The sequence below is a fragment of the Gorilla gorilla genome, chromosome 2 (assembly GCF_029281585.2).
Source record: "Gorilla gorilla gorilla isolate KB3781 chromosome 2, NHGRI_mGorGor1-v2.1_pri, whole genome shotgun sequence".
In the NCBI taxonomy this organism is placed as follows: domain Eukaryota; kingdom Metazoa; phylum Chordata; class Mammalia; order Primates; family Hominidae; genus Gorilla; species Gorilla gorilla.
In genome coordinates, this window is record NC_086017.1 from 124,573,747 (window position 1) to 124,590,242 (window position 16,496).

The window sequence follows — 16,496 nt, forward strand, 5'->3', positions numbered from 1 at the left end:
AGTTTCTCCATGTTGGTCAGGCTGGTCTCGAACTCCCGACCTCGGGTGATCCGCCTGCCTCGGCCTCCCAAAGTGCTGGGATTACAGGCGTGAGCCACTGCGCCCGGCCACGAATGTTCTTAATAGTATCTAGAGGCCAGGAACAGTGGCTCATGCCTGTAATCCCAGCACTTTGGGAGGCCAAGGCTGGCAGATCACTTGAGGTCAGGAGTTCGAGACCAGTCTGGCCAACATGGAGAAACCCCGTCTCTACTAATAATACAAAAATTAGCAGTATGTGATGATGCATGCCTGTAATCCCAGCTACTCGGGAGACTGAGGCAAGAGAATCACTTGAACCCAGGAGGCAGAGCTTGCAGTGAACCGAGACTGCGCCACTGCACTCCAGCCTGGGCGACAGAACGAGACTCCATCTCAAAAAAAAAAAAAAAAAAAAAAAAAAAAAAACAAAAAAAAAACTTGTAGAATGGTGAAGCCTTCCCAAGAAGGTTTTCAATTTACTTTGCCCAGATCCATCAGAGGCCTAACTATATTAGGGTACTTCACAAAGTTAGTGGAAGGCCAGGCACGCTGGCTCACGCCTGTAATCCTAGCAATTTGGGAGGCTGATGCAGGAGGACTGCTTGAGCCCAGGAGTTTGAGACCAGCTTGGGCAACTTGGTGAAACCCTGTCTCTACTAAAAATCTAAAAATTGGCTGGGCATGGTGGCACGTGCCTGTGGTCCCAGCTACTTAGGAGGCTGAGGTGGGAGGATTGCTTGAGCCAGGAGGTCAAGGCTGCAGTGAGCCAGTACATACCACTGCACTCCAGCCTGGGCAACAGAGTAAGACCTTGTCTCAAAAAAAAAAAAAATTGTGGAAAAATGGAATTAAAAGATAAAAATTGAAAATATAAACATGATTTCTTGATTTCTTTTTCTTTTTCTTTTTTTTTTTTTTGAGACAGAGTTTTGCTCTTTTTGCCCAGGCTGGAGTGCAATGGCGTGATCTAGGCTCACTGCAACCTCCGCCTCCCGGGTTCAAGCAATTCTCCTGCCTCAGCCTCCTGAGTAGCTGGGACTACAGGTGCGTGCCACCATGCCCAGCTAATTTTTTCCATTTTTAGTAGAGATGGGGTTTCACCGTGTTAGCCAAGGTGGGCTAGATCTCCTGACCTCGTGATCCACCCACCTCAGCTTCCCAGAGTGTTGGGGTTACAGGCGTGAGCCACCACACCCAACCATAGACATGATTTCTTAACATAAAATCTCCATCAACTTCAAGATACTTTTGTAAGCAACAATACCAGCAATTTAGCCCATCTCTAAAGAACTGAGAGTCCTGGGAATTTAACCATGACAATTCAGTATTTTTAACTAATTATTAACTGAAGAAATGTGAGTTAGGAAGCAAAAAGAAGTGATAAGGAGCCAAACCAGGACTGTGAGGTGGATGCCTAGTGATTTCCCATCAAAACTCATGCAAAATTGCCCTTATTTGATTAGAGGAATGAGCAAGAGCATTGTTGTGTTGAAGAAGGACTCTCCAGTGAAAGCTCACCTGGGGGATTTTTCTGCTCAAGCTTTGGTTAACTTTCTCAAAACATTCTCATAATTAGCAGATGTTACTATTTTTTGGCCCTTCAGATAGTCAACAAGCAAAGTGCCTTAAGCATCTCTTGACAGGTTCACTTGTGCTTTGACTGGACCACTTCCACGTCCTGGTAGCCATTGCTTGGATTGTGTTTTGTCTTCAGGACCACACTGATAAAGCCATGTTTCATGTCCTGTTAACAATACTTTGAAGAAATGCTTCAGGATCTTTGCCTCACTTGTTTAAAATTTCCATTGAAAACTTTGCTCTTGTCTGCAACTGATCTGGGCACAACAGTTTTGGTACCCATCATGAAAGGGAAAGTTGCCTCAACTTTAATTTTCAGTCAAAATTATATAAGTAGAATCCATTGAGATGTCTATAGTGTTGGCTATTGTTTCTGTTGTTAAATCATTGGTCCTCTTCAATTAGGGCATGAACAAAATTTTTTCTTCACAAATTGATGAGGATGGTCTGCAGCTATGGGCTTCATCTTCAACGTCACATCATCCCTTCCTAAAATTATAGATTTGTAAACTGTTGATTTATTTGGGGCATTGCCCCCATAAACATCTTGTAAAGCACCAATGACAATGATTTTACCATTCTTCCACCCAAATGTCACCAAAAATCATGTTTTTGTTTGTTTTTTGAAACAGGATCTCACTCTGTTACCCAGGCTGTAGTACAGTGGTATAAACACGGCTCACTGCAGCCTTGACCTTCCCAGCTTAAGGGATCCTCACACCTCAACCACCCAAGTAGCTGGGACTACAGGTACATGCGACCATACTTGGCTAAGTTCTGTAGTTTTTATAAGAGGTAGGGTTTCATCATGTTGCCCAGGCTGGTTTATTTTGGTGTGAAAAATTTTTGAAATCCATGTGCATAGCTTTTCATAATATGAATTTTCAATGAACTTTTTGGAGACCCCTGTTTTTGTTGGCTATAGCCTTATAAAATGTATTTCCTGAATAATGAGACTTAAGAGTTGAAATTACTCCTTGATCCATGGGCTGCAGAATGGATACTGTGTTAGCAGGCATGAAACATTAACCTCCTGCACATCTCCAACAGAGCTCTTGGATGACTAGGTGCATTGTCAATGAGCAGTAATATTTTGAAAGGAATCTTTTTTTCTGAGCAGTAGGCTCAACAATGAGTTTAAAATATTCAGTAAACCATGCTGTAAACAGATGTGCTGTTTACATCCAGGCTTTATTGTTTCACTTATAGAGCATGGGGAGAGTAGACTTAGCCTAATTCTTAAGGGCTCTAGGATCATTAGAATGGTAAATGAGTATTGGCTTCAACTGAAAGTCACCAGCTGCATTAGCCCCTAACAAGAGAGTCAGCCTGTCCTTTGAAGCTTTGAAGCCAGTCATTTACTTCTCCTCTCTAGCGATTAAGTACTAAAAGCCATCATCTTTTAATAGAAGGCTGTTTTGTCTACATTGAAAATCTGATGTTTAATGTAACCACCTTCATCAATGATCATAGCTAGATCTCCTGGATAACTTGGTGCAGATTGTACATCGGCCCTTGCTTCTTCCCCTTGCACTCTTATGTTATGGAGATGGCTTCTTTCCTTAACCTCATGAACCAACCTCTGCTAGCTTCCAACTTTTCTTCTGCAAGTTTCCTCACCTCTCTCAGACTTCATAGAATTAAAGAAAGTTAGCACCTTGTTCTCGGTTAGGCTTTGTCTTAAGGGAATGTTGTGACTGGTTTGATCTTCTATCCAGATCATTAAAACGTTCTCTGTATCAGCAATAAGGCTGTTTTGCTTTCTTACCATTTATGTGTTCACTGGAGTAGCACTTTTAATTTCCCTCAATAACTTTTCCTTTGCATTCAAAACTTGGCTGCTTGGTACCAGAGGCCTAGCGTTTAGTCTATCTTGGCTTTTAACAAACCTTCCTTGCTAAGCTTAGTCACTTCTAGTTTTTAATTTAAAGTGAGAGATGTGTGACCCTTCCTTTCACTTGAACACTTAGAGGACATTTTAGGGTTATTAATTGGCCTAATTTCAATATTGCTGTGTTTCAGGGAGGCCTTAGGAGAGGGAGATGATGAAATTGCCAGTCAGTGGAGCAGTCAGAACACACACATTTACCAATTAATTTTACCATCTTATATGGGCACAATTTGTGGGGCCTCAAAACAAATACAATAGCAACGTCAAAGATCACTGATCACATATCACCGTAACCAATATAATATTAACAAAAGTTTGACAAAAAATTGACAAATGGGACTTAATTAAATTAAAGAGCGTCTGCACAGCAAAAGAAACTATCAACAGAGTAAACTGACAACCTACAGAATGGGAGAAAATGTTTCCAAACTATTCATCTGGCAAAGGTCTAATATCAAAAATCTTCAAGGAACTTAAACTAATTAACAGAAAAAAAAAACTACGGTAAAAAGCAGGCAAAGGACATGAACAGGCACTTTTCAAAAGAAGACATACATGCAGCCAATAAGCATATGAAGAAATACTCAATATCTCTAAACATTAGAGAAATGCAAACCCAAACTACAAGGAGGTACCATCTCACACCAGTTAGAATGACTTTTTTTTTCTTTTGACAGGGTCTTACTCTGTCACCCAGGCTGGAGTGCAGTGGTGTGACCTCGGCTCAACCTCCTGGGGTCAAGGGATCCTCCTACCTCAGACTCCCTACTAGCTAGGACTACAGGTGCACACCAGCACGCCAGCCCAATTTTTGTGGTTTTTGTAGAGACGGAGTTTCACCGTGTTGCCCAGGCTGTTCTTGAACTCCTGCACTGAAGTGATCTGCCTACCTGGGCCTCCCAAGATGCTTGGATTACAGGCATGCGCCACCTCACTTGGCCCTAGAATGGCTATTATTAAAAAGCCAAAACATAACAGATGCTGGCAAGGTTGCGGAGAAAAGGGAATGCTTATACACTACTGGTGGGAATGTACATTAGTTCAGACATTATGGAAAGCAGTTTGACAATTTCCAAAATAACTTAAACAGGGCTGGGTGCGGTGGCTCACACCTGTAATCTCAGCACTTTGGGAGGCCGAGGCGGGTGGATCACGAGGTCAGGAGTTCAAGACCAGCTTGCCCAACAGGGTGAAACCCTGTCTATACTAAAAGTAAAAAAAATTAGCCGGGTGTGGTGGCACGCGCCTGTAATCCCAGCTACTCGGGAGTCTGAGGCAGGAGAATCGTTGGAACCCAGAAGGGGGAGGTTGCAGTGAGCTAAGATCACGCCACTGCACTCCAGCCTGGGCAACAGAGCAAGACCCCATCTCAAATTAAAAAAAAAAAAAGAACTTAAACAGAACTACCATTTGACCCAGCATCCCATTGTTTGGTATATACCCAAAGGAATGTGAATTGTTCTACCATAAAGACACATGCACACCTTTGTTCGCCACAGCACTATTTACAATAGCAAACAGATGGACTCAACCTAAATGCCCATCAGTGATAGACTGGATAAAGAAAATATGACACATATACACCATGGAATACTATGCAGCCATAAAAAAGAAAAAGATCATGTCCTTTGCAGCAATATGAATGGAGCTAGAGGTCACTATCCTAAGTGAATAAATACAACAGAACAGAAAAGCAAATACCGAATGCTCTCACTTATAAGTGGGAGCTAAACGTTGATTACACATGAACCTAAAGAAGGGAACAGACACCAGAGCCTACTTGAGGGTAGAGGGTGGGAGGAGGGTGAGGATCCAAAAACTACCTATGGGGTACTATGCTTATTATCTGGGTAATAAAACAATATGTACACCAACCCTCATTACACACAATTTACCAATATAACAAACTTGCATATGTACCCTTGAACCTAAAATAACAGTTTAAATAAATAATAAAATAAAGCACTCAAATTACTATGACATTTGGATAACCAGCAATGAGAACGGTTCAGCAATAACGGTTCATCCTTGTCAGCTTTCCTGCTAGAAACTAAATATGTATTCCTTGTCTTTGAAAAGAGCGATATGACACCAATATAGATACATTATCCTTTTCTGTGAAATCCATTATTTTCTTCTTATGCTACATTATCTATCACAATTTATTATATTCCACGGGACATATATCATGCTTTGAAATATCCTCCAATGGGTTTACACCTTCAACTTCAAACACTGGAAAGACTTTTTTTTTTTTTTTTTAGACAAGGTCTCACTCTGTTGCCAGGCTGGAGCGTGGTGGCGCAATCTCGGCTCACTGCAACCTCTGCCTGCCAGGCTCGAAGCATCCTGCCACCTTTCAGCCTCCCAAGTAGCTGGGACTACAGGCATGTGCCACCACACCCAGCTAATTTTTGTATTTTTAGTAGAGACAGGGTTTCACCCTGTTGCCCAGCCTGGTCTCAAACTCCCGAGCTCAAGTGATCTGCCCACCTCCGCCTCCCAAAGTGCCGTGACTATAGGTGTAAGCCACCATGCCTGGCCTGGAAAGACTATTCTTTGTGGTTAATAGTTCCAAACTCCCCCCAAAAATATTAGTAAAAGTTTAAAATATTGCAAGAGTTACCAAAATATGATACAGAGACATGAAGTGAGCACATGCCGTTGGAAGAATGGCACTGACAGACTTGCTCCATGCAGGGTTGACACAAACCTTCAATTTGAAAAAAGTGCAATATCTGTGAAGCTCAATAAAGGAAACTGCAATACAACATGATATTCCTATAGCTGTACTGAGATATAATTGACCTACAGCAAACTGAATATATATAAAATGTGCAATGTGATAAAGCTTTGACATATGTATACACCTGTGAAACTGCTTCCACAGTAAAAAATGAGCATATCTTTCTTGTTCCTCAAATTACCTCATGCTAATTAATTCCCTCCTCTGGCCTTATCCTATTCTCCAGGCAACCACTAATGTACTTTCAGTCACTATACATTAGTTTCCATTTTCTAGAATTTTATATACATGAAATTATTCAGTATATACCCTTCTTGTCTCTTCTTGTCTATCTTCTTTCATTCAGTGTATTTACTGTTTTTCCCCCCGCCCTTAAAGACAGAGTCTTGTTCTGTTGCCCAGACTGGAGGGCAGTGGCACAATCATAGCTCATTGCAGCCTTGAACTCCTGTGCTCAAGAGATCCTCCTACCTCAGCCTCCCAAGTAACTAGGACTACAGGTGCATGCCACCATGCCTGGATATTTTTTTTTTTTTTTTTTTTTTGTAGAGACAGACTTGCTATGTTGCCCAGGCTGTTCTCCAACTCTTGGACCCAAGTAATTCTCCTCCTTCAGTCTCCCAGTGTTAAGATTACAGGCAGGAGCCAACATGCCCAGCCTGTATTTACTGTTTTTAAAAAAACTGCCAAACTGCTTTGCAAAGTTTGGGTACTATTTTATATTTCTGCTAGTAGTATATAAGAGTTTGAATTTTTCCATATCCTTGGTGACACTTTATATGGTCAGTCTAATAATTTTCATCTTATTATTATTTTTTTTTGAGACTGGGTCTTGCTGTCTTGCTCAGGCTTTATTGCAGTGGTGTGATCACGGCTCACTGCAAACTCCTGGGCTCAGGTGATCCACCCACCTCAGCCTCCTGAGTAGCTGGGACTACAGGTGTACACCACTATGCCTGGCTAGTTCTTGTATTTTTAGTAGAGATGGGGTTTCACCACGTCCCAGGCTAGTCTTGAACTCCTGGGCTCAAGAGATCTGCCTGTCTTGGCCTCCCAAAGTGCTGGTATTACAAGTATGAGCCACCGCGCTCGGCCATGATCAGTCTATTTAAATTCTCATCATTCTAATAGGCACATAATGATATTTCATTATGACCTTAATTTGCATTTCCCTATTTACTAATGATGCTGCACATCTTTACATGTGCTTATTAGCCATTTATATGTCTTTGATGAAGTGTTGTTCAAACGTCTTGCCCATTTTTACTGGGCTGTTTTTTGTTTACTGAGTTTCCAGGGTTCTTTATATATTCTGATTACAAAACCTTTTTCAGATATATGCTATGCAAATGGTTTTTCCCAGTTCCCAGTTTGTATTTTCATTTTCTTATCTTTCATGTAGTAATTTTAAATCCAACTTATCAATTATTCCTTTTATGGATTATGCTTATGATGTCATAGCTAAGAAATCTTTGACTAACACAAGGTCACACAGATTTTCTCATGTTTTTTCTTCTAGATGCTTTTCAGTTTTATATTTAGATTCATTCTGTATTTTAAATTAATTTTTGCATATCGTGGAGGTGTGGATCAAAGTTTATACATTTTATTGGAAAATCCATTTCTTCCAACATTGGTTGTTGAAAAGACTATCTTTCCTCCACTGAATTGTTTGTATCTGGGACAAAAATCAAGTGATCATGTATTCACTGATGCATTTTTGGACTCTTATTCCATTCCATTGATATATTTGTGGGCATTGACACCAACACCACACTGTCTTTATGCAGCCTTATGTGTCTTAAAGTCAAGTAGTGTTAAGTCCTCCAGTTGTGTTTTCCTTTTATAAATTGTATTAACTCTTCTTCATGTTTCCATGTAGACCTAAGCTCATCAATTTAAACAGGAAAACACAAGCCTTCAATATTTTTGACTGAGATATATAATTTGATATGAGGACAAGTGACAACAATATTGAGTTTTGAGATTTATGAACATGTTATATTTCTGCATTTATTTGGATCTTTAAAAATGTTTCCCAGCAGTGTTTTATAACTTTTCGTATACATGTCTTACATATATTTTGTTAAATGTATCTCTAAATATTTTTACATTGTTATATTATTAATTTTCCATTTCAAATTTTTTAATTGCTGGAAATACAACTGATGTTTGTATTTTGTGACCTTACTACACTCCTTTATTAATTCTAGTAGCTTTTTTTTTAAAAAAGATAATCTTAATGTTTTCTACTTAATCATCTGTAAATAAAACCATTTTACTTCATTACAATCTGCATACTTTTCTTGTTTTATTGGACTGGCTAGTCTAATATACAATTTTGCACTTACTGAAATCCACTGCAATATTGTATGGCAATGGTGAGAGCAGCCATCCTTGCCCTCTTCCCAAACTTAGTGGTAAGGCATTCAGTCTTTCACCATCAAGTATGGTGAAAGCTCTTATAGATAACTTTTTCAGATTAAATAAATTCCTTTTTATTCCTATATTGTTCTAACTCTTAAAAAATCATGAATGGGTGTTGAATTTTGTTGAATACCTTTTTCCTGCATCTGTTGAGATAATAATTTATGTTTAAGATCGTTAATATGATAAATTACACAAATTAGTTTTCAATTGTTAAATCAACCTTTCATTCTTGAGACTAATCCTATTTGATCATAATATATCCTTTTAATATATGGCTGGGTTTGATCTGCTAATACTTTCTTAAGGATTTTCCAGTCATAATTCATGAGAGATATCAGTCTATAGTTTTCTTATAATGTCTTTGTCTGGTTTTAGTGTTGGTATAATGCTGTCCTCATAAAATGAGTTATGCAGTATTCTTTTCTATTTTCTTGAAGAGTAGGTAGGATTGGTATCATATCTTCCTTAAATATTTGATAGAATTCAACAAAAGAGGCCATCGGGCCTGGGATTTCTTTGTAGGGAAGATTTTAACTACAAATTCAATTTCCTTTATATATGAGACTATTCAGGTTTCCTATTTCTTTTTCTTATGAAAACAGCTTTACTGATATTATTGCACACCATACAATTCACCTATTATGACCGAACAATAGCTCTTTCTGTGGATATAGTTGATGGACACTTGGGTTGTTCTCACCCTTTGGCTATTATGAATGCTATGAATACTCATGTGCAAGTTATCATGTGGACATTTCTGATGTATATGTTGCTGAGTCATATGGTGACTGTTTAACTTTTACAAACCTCAGACTTTCCTCTTAAATAACGTTAGTAATTTGTCTTTCAAAAAATATGTCCATTTCATCTAAGTTGTTGTACTGGATGAATTGATTATCCTTTTATTCTAAGTTCTGTAGTGTTGTCCCCTGCCACTACTGATATCAGTAATTTGTGTCTTCTCTGTTCTTTGGTCAGTCTAGATAGAAGTTTATCAATCTTATTTTTTCAAAGTGGCAGTTGCTTTGTTTGTTGTTTTGTCTTCAATCTCATTGGTTTCTGCTCTTTATTTTTTCCTTTTCAGCTTACTTTAGGTTTAACTAGTTCTTGTTTTTCTAGTTTCTTAAGATGGAAACTTAAGATCTTTTATTTAAGATATTTTTCCTCCCATACACATTTAATGCTGTAAATTACCCTTTAAGCATGTTTAGCTGCTTGCTGCAGCTTTTGATATATTTTCATTTTCCTTCTGTTCAAAATATTCTCATTTCTCTTGCAACAGCTTCTTAGACATGATTTAGAAATGTTTAATTTTCAGATTATTTATTTTCCAGATATTAAGCTTCTTAAATATATTTTGACTTTTTTTTTTTGAGACTGAGTTTTGCTCTTGTCCAGGTTGGAGTGCAATGGCACGATCTCAGCTCACTGCAACCTCCCCCTCCCGGGTTCAAGCGATTCTTCTACCTCAGCATCCCAAGTAGCCATGCTCAGCTAATTTTTTGATCTCGGCTCACTGCAACCTCTGCCTCCTGGGTTCAAGTGATTCTCCTACCTCAGCTTCCCAAGCTGCCACGCCCAGCTAATTTTTTTTATTTTTAGTAGAGATAGGGTTTCACCATGTTGGTCAGCTGGTCTCAAACTCCAGACCTCAGGTGATCCACCCACCTCGGCTTCTCAAAGTGCTAGTATTTTGACTTATAACCCAAGATATGGTCTATTTTGGTTAATTTTTTTAAAAAAGCACTTTATTGAGGTATGATTGACATACAAAAAAGCTGTACATATCTAAAGTATACAACTTGATGAGTTTGGAGATAAGTATCCACCCATGAACCCATCACAATGCCATAAACGTATCATGCCCAAAATTTCCTCTCAGCCTCTATTGTTTTGTGATTTAAAAACTTACATGTAAGATTTATCTGTAATACTTAAAATATATTTTTATTAATACTTAAAATATATTTTTAAGTATTTTAAGCACTTATTAAGTATTTTATTATTTTTATTAATACTTAATATTTATTAAGTATTAATAAAAATATATTTTAAGTATATATTACAGTATTGTTAATTATAAGCACTATGTTGTATTTATTAATAAAAATATATTTTAAGTATATATTACAGTATTGTTAATTATAAGCACTATGTTGTATGGTAGCATCAATCACAGTGCCTGATACATGGTAAGCTCTCAGTAAGTTTTGTATTTTTTTGAGACGGAGTTTCGCTCTTGTTGCCCAGGCTGGAGTGCAACCTCTGCCTCCTGGGTTCAAGCAGTTCTCCTGCCTTAGCCTCCCAAGTAGCTGGGATTACAGGCATGTGCCACCATGCCCAGCTAATTTTGTATTTCTAGTAGAGGCGGGGCTTCTCCACGTTGGTTAGGCTGGTCTCGAACCCACGACCTCAGGTGATCCACCTGCCTCAGACTCCCAAAGTGCTGGGATTACAGGCGTGAGCCACCGTGTCCGGCCAATAAGTTTTATTGTAATGAATGAACCCAATGCAACATTAGGCAAAAGTAAAGCCATATTTTAAAAAATTGTCTATTAGAATGTTTTTGATCTTTTCATTATCAAAATATCGCAATGCTTTTCTTAGGAGCTCTTTAAACAGTTAAATTTGAGTTTTTTAACCCCTCTCCCAAGTTCTTAATGCAGAATTTTTGTCCTTTTAAATGCATACGTTAAATCTGACCATATATATATATATATATTTTTCTTTTGAGACGGAGTCTTGCTTTGTTCCCCAGGCTGGAGTGCAGTGGCGCAATTTCTGCTCACTGCAAACACCGCTTCCAGGGTTCACGCCATTCTCCTGCCTCAGCCTCCCAAGTAGCTGGGACTACAGGTGCCCGCCACTGCGCCCGGCCAATTTTTTGTATTTTTAGTAGAGACGGGGTTTCACCGTGTTAGCCAGGATGGTCTTGATCCACGGGTGGACCTCGTGATCCACCTGCCTCGGCCTCCCAAAGTGCTGGGACTACAGGCGTGAGCCACCGCTTAAGCACTGTGATTCTTATAACTTTGCAAAGCTCTGGAGTTGGGCTACATGTTCAATTATTTCCCCCCAGTTTTTATTTTGATCAATTACTTCGGTCCTAGATTATTTCCAATAGCTAAGTTATCTCATATCTGCTACGGGACACACCTTTCCTGTGGTGCTACCATGCCTCAGTGGAGGTATTTAATTCTCTAAGCACACTTATCATTTTTGTTCACTCTTAGATGTCTAAATAACCATATGACACAATAATTACTCATTTTGTTTGTAGTAATAGAACCAAAACTCAAAACTAATTTAAATAAGTCGTCTTCAAAATTCTGTAAAAATATGCCTCTCATCCCAACATAGTATCTCATGGGAATTGAAAAAAATGTTATGTTTATTTTCTACTAGACTGTTAAGCATCTCCAGGGAAGGGCCATACTCATCTTTTTAACTGTCAGCACTCATCTCTTATGAGTACATTCCATGACCAAATTTCACATAAGGCAGTGTACTATGCCCTGCAAGTTACAAGGAGCACCTTTTGTTGTTGTTTTTTTTTAAATGTCAATGATTGGTGATAATCCACATTCTAAACTTGTCCCAGGGTACATTATATAGGCTAAACTTCCATTTGCTGTGAAGGGACTCTAGACAATTCTATGTAGGGAACAAAGGTTTGGCAAGAAAAGACCAAGCTAGTAGGTACTGAGCAGTTGTGGAAGTTACACTTGAAGGAGTTAGCAGTGTTGTAACTATAACAAAGCAAGTAAGACAAAGAATCAGGAAACTTGCAGATAGTTGTAACCAAGGTCATACAGATTTGCTTTTATGTAAAACAAACTGAATCAAGTCCCCCTAGTACATCATCTGGGGAAGAACTGTTAATCAGAAACTACAATGATAAAGGAAAGAATTTACTCTTTGGATCCTGATGCAAAAGGTCAAGTTGTGAAGTAGGTCACTCATTTGTCTGATGATATGATCTCTAGCTAAGATGTCACCAGAGCAGAGCTAGTCTGTTTTTAAACTGTAGCATGAAAAAGGCCATTTAGAATGAGATAAGCTACATGAGTCCAGGGACACAAGCTACGTATGATGGAATCAGAACCTCTACAATGTTAGGTTGGGCACAGTGGCTCACGCCTGCAATCCCAGCACTTTGGGAGGCCGAGGTGGGAGGATCACCTGAGGCCAGAAGTTCGAGAAGAGGCCGGTCAACATGGTGAAACCCCGTCTCCACTAAAAGTACAAAAAATAGCTGGGTATGGTGGTGCATGTCTGTAATCCCAGCTACTCAGGAGGCCGAGACAGGAGAATTGCTTGAATCTAGGTGGCGGAGATTGCAGTGAGCCAAGATTGCGCCACTGTGCTCCATCCTGGGTGATAGAATGAGAGACTCCGTCTCAAAAACAAAAACAAAAAGAAAAAAAAAAAAGAACCTCTACAATGTTAGATTGTTTCTGCTGTATAAATTCTGAACTTGTATCTGTTTTGCACTCCCTTTCCCACTTGTAAGTCTCAGTTCTCCTATGGGAATTAAGGCTTTTTGTTTGTACTGGAGCCAATGTTAGAGAAAACAAGTCAATGTAGGGAATTCAAAATTAAGGTAAAATCAAGATCCTTGAAGGAGCTGATTTATTTTAGTAAATAGGATGACCTGCACTTAGACATGAATTCTGCTTAAACTAGAATTTTACTTACCTTTATTTAAAGAGGTCACAGACATTTTTTGCCTTGCTCACTGCTGTATCCCTAGAGCTCAGAATAGTAGGCACCCAGTAAGTCTGTAGAAACAATGTACAACTTTTATACCCACTAAAGGAAGATCGTTTCTTACTTAGGAAGGTGATAAGAATGAAGGATGTTATAAAACTGTTTTAAAGGTGCTATAACAAATCCCTCACCTTACTAAGAGAACTGGGATTTACTGTTTGTGTATTCAAATTTCACCTGCATAAGCAATTACACATATAGTACCTGACAGTTTTATTATACTTCAAGGGAAGAGATTGCTAGTGACAAGGAGAATTCAAGATTGTTCAAATCTTTACAGAAGATTTTTGATACTAGCAAATGTTTCTCAGATAAACTAGACAAGTTCAGTATGGACAAAGAAACAAAGAAAAGCATTATAATCAGATGTCCTATGAAAGCTACAGCGATTCAACATGTGCTTTAATTTATACTGCTTAGATCCTTTGAGTTCAGATGTCTTGAGTTTTTGAGGACAGTAAAACAAGTAAAACTGGGATGAAATTAAAGCTATGTGGCAAATTAGTTTCAGTTAAATCAGGAATATCTAATACAAAGCTTACAAACTCCAAAATAGTTCAGCCAATAGAGTAACTTCCCAAATGCTGGATTTAAGCTTTCATCACAAATTTAAAAAGGTAATAATTCTTCTAGATCTCAACTCTAGGCTGTTAACAAGTAGCAACTCCTTCATATTAACTTTCTGCTCCCAACTATTTCTGAATCAGATCTTGCTATTTTTTTCTTATTCTAGAAGCTACTGAGCAAGGAAAATACCTTGATTCATTCTAGATAGAAAACATTTTACTGGCCAGGCGCCATGGCTCACCTGTAATCCTAGCACTTTGGGAGGCTGCCCCAGGAGGATTGCCTAAGCTCAGGAGTTTGAGACCAGCCTGGGCAACACGGTGAAAACCCCGTCTCTACTAAAATACAAAAAATTAGCCGGGCGTGGTGGCATGCGCCTTCTAGTCGCAGCTACTCGGGAGGCTCAGGCAGAATTGCTTGAATCTGGGAGGCAGAGTTTGCAGTGAGCCAAGATCGCGCCACTGCACTCCAGCCTGGGCGACAGAGCGAGACTCTGTCTCCAAAACAAAAACAAAACATTTTACCTAAGAAATCAAGTATCTTGGCCGGGCGCGGTGGCTCACGCCTGTAGTCCCAGCACTTTGGGAGGCCGAGGCGGGCGGCTCACGAGGTCAGGAGATCGAGACCATCCTGGCTAGCACAGTGAAACCCCGTCTCTACTAAAAAAAAAATACAAAAAATTAGCCGGGCGTGGTGGCGGGCGCCTGTAGTCCCAGCTACGCGGGAGGCTGAGGCAGGAGAATGGCGTGAACCCGGGAGGCGGAGCTTGCAGTGAGCCGAGATCGCGCCACTGCACTCCAGCCTGGGCGACAGAGCGAGACTCCGTCTCAAAAAAAAAAAAAAAAAAAAAAAAAAAAATCAAGTATCTTAAATTTTGGAGAACTGAAAAGGTTGAGAATTTCTGCCCCAGTAACAGATCGTTCTCTGACTTAAATAATTCTCAATGTTCTACCAAGTTAACTACACACACATTAAGAAATCTGATTCAAGCTCTTTTTCCCATGTGACTATGTTACTTGGCTGTATCATAAACTAGGACTAAATTCCTACAGTTCATTCTTGCAAGGGAGAACCAATTCAGGACACTGCCATAGAAAATATTTACTCCCTGAAAAACTTCTATAGGCTTACTGTTCCTATTTGTGACTGTAGTATCCAATTTCCCAGAAATATTCAAATCAGTGAGAACAGCATCAGTTTGACAGACCAGTCTCCCCTCCCCACTGAAAACCCAACCACAAGAGCACAGCCTTTAGACCCACTGTTTCTTTTATATCCTACATAACTGTAAAGTGCAGTGCTTTATAACCCTCATTTAGAAAACTACTCCTTTTAGAGACTAATAAAACACAACCTAACCAAAACTACCCTGACCTTGGGAGTCAACAAAGCCCAGCATCTTCTCTGAGCAGTGATAGCCAGTCTCCTAGAGGGCCCAATGATATCCACCTCCCAGTATTCACATCCTTGTGTAGTCCCCTCCCACACTATACCAAGCTGATTCAATGCTTGGTCTGTGTGACTCATGGAATATGGCAGAAATAATGCCACCTGAGGCTACGTCATAAAAAAGTATGGTTTCTGCTCACTTTCTTGTATCACCTGCTCTAGGGGAAGCCACATACCAGTTGTCCACCAGGCAACTGTGTGTGATACGCACACAGTGAGGAACTGAAGCCCAAGAGCCACGTGAGCACCAGGCACTGTGTGTGATACCCACACAGTGAGGAAATGAAGCCCAAGAGACACGTGAGCAAGACATCTTGAAAATGGCTCCTCTAGCCTTGTCAAGCTTCAAGATGGTACAGTCCTGGCTAACAGCTTGACTGCAACCTTCTGAGATCTCAAGACAGAACCACCCAGTTAAGCAGCTCCTAGATTCCTGATCCAGAACTGTGGAAGGTAATACCTGTTTGTTGTTTTAAACTACAGTAATAACTGAGACACACTAGACAAGGATCACCCATTGCTTCTTAAATGAAAAAAGCAAAAATCTAATTATAACAATTTTGACTAGAAATAATACTGAATTCTATTAAAGAAAAAATCTTAAATTCATGTTTGATAAAAAGCTTAAAAGCCAATTCCCAACTCATTGAACTACCATACTCCTTCCTTACAAGGAAGAAAAACAAAACACCTGAATATGTTGTCTGTAGCCAATAAACATTACTAACTAGATTGCAGCCTAAAGTGTCAAGTATTTCTAATAATTACATTAAAAATACAGCAGCAAGACAGTTCCTTGGATCTTACTTTTTCCCTCTCATTGGAACTGAATTGTAGATATTGGGCACTGTACCTAGCAAGTCACAGAAGATCTGAATTAGGGTGCCTTAATTACACTTGGCCTATTTTAATGATTTTAAAATTAGATCTTAAATGTGAAAGTAAATAAAAGCAGTAAGGGAAACACTACACAATGAGTATGTACGGTTGCTGGCTGCAGAATTCAACAATACAGTTTTGACATTTACAGATATCACAGATCAC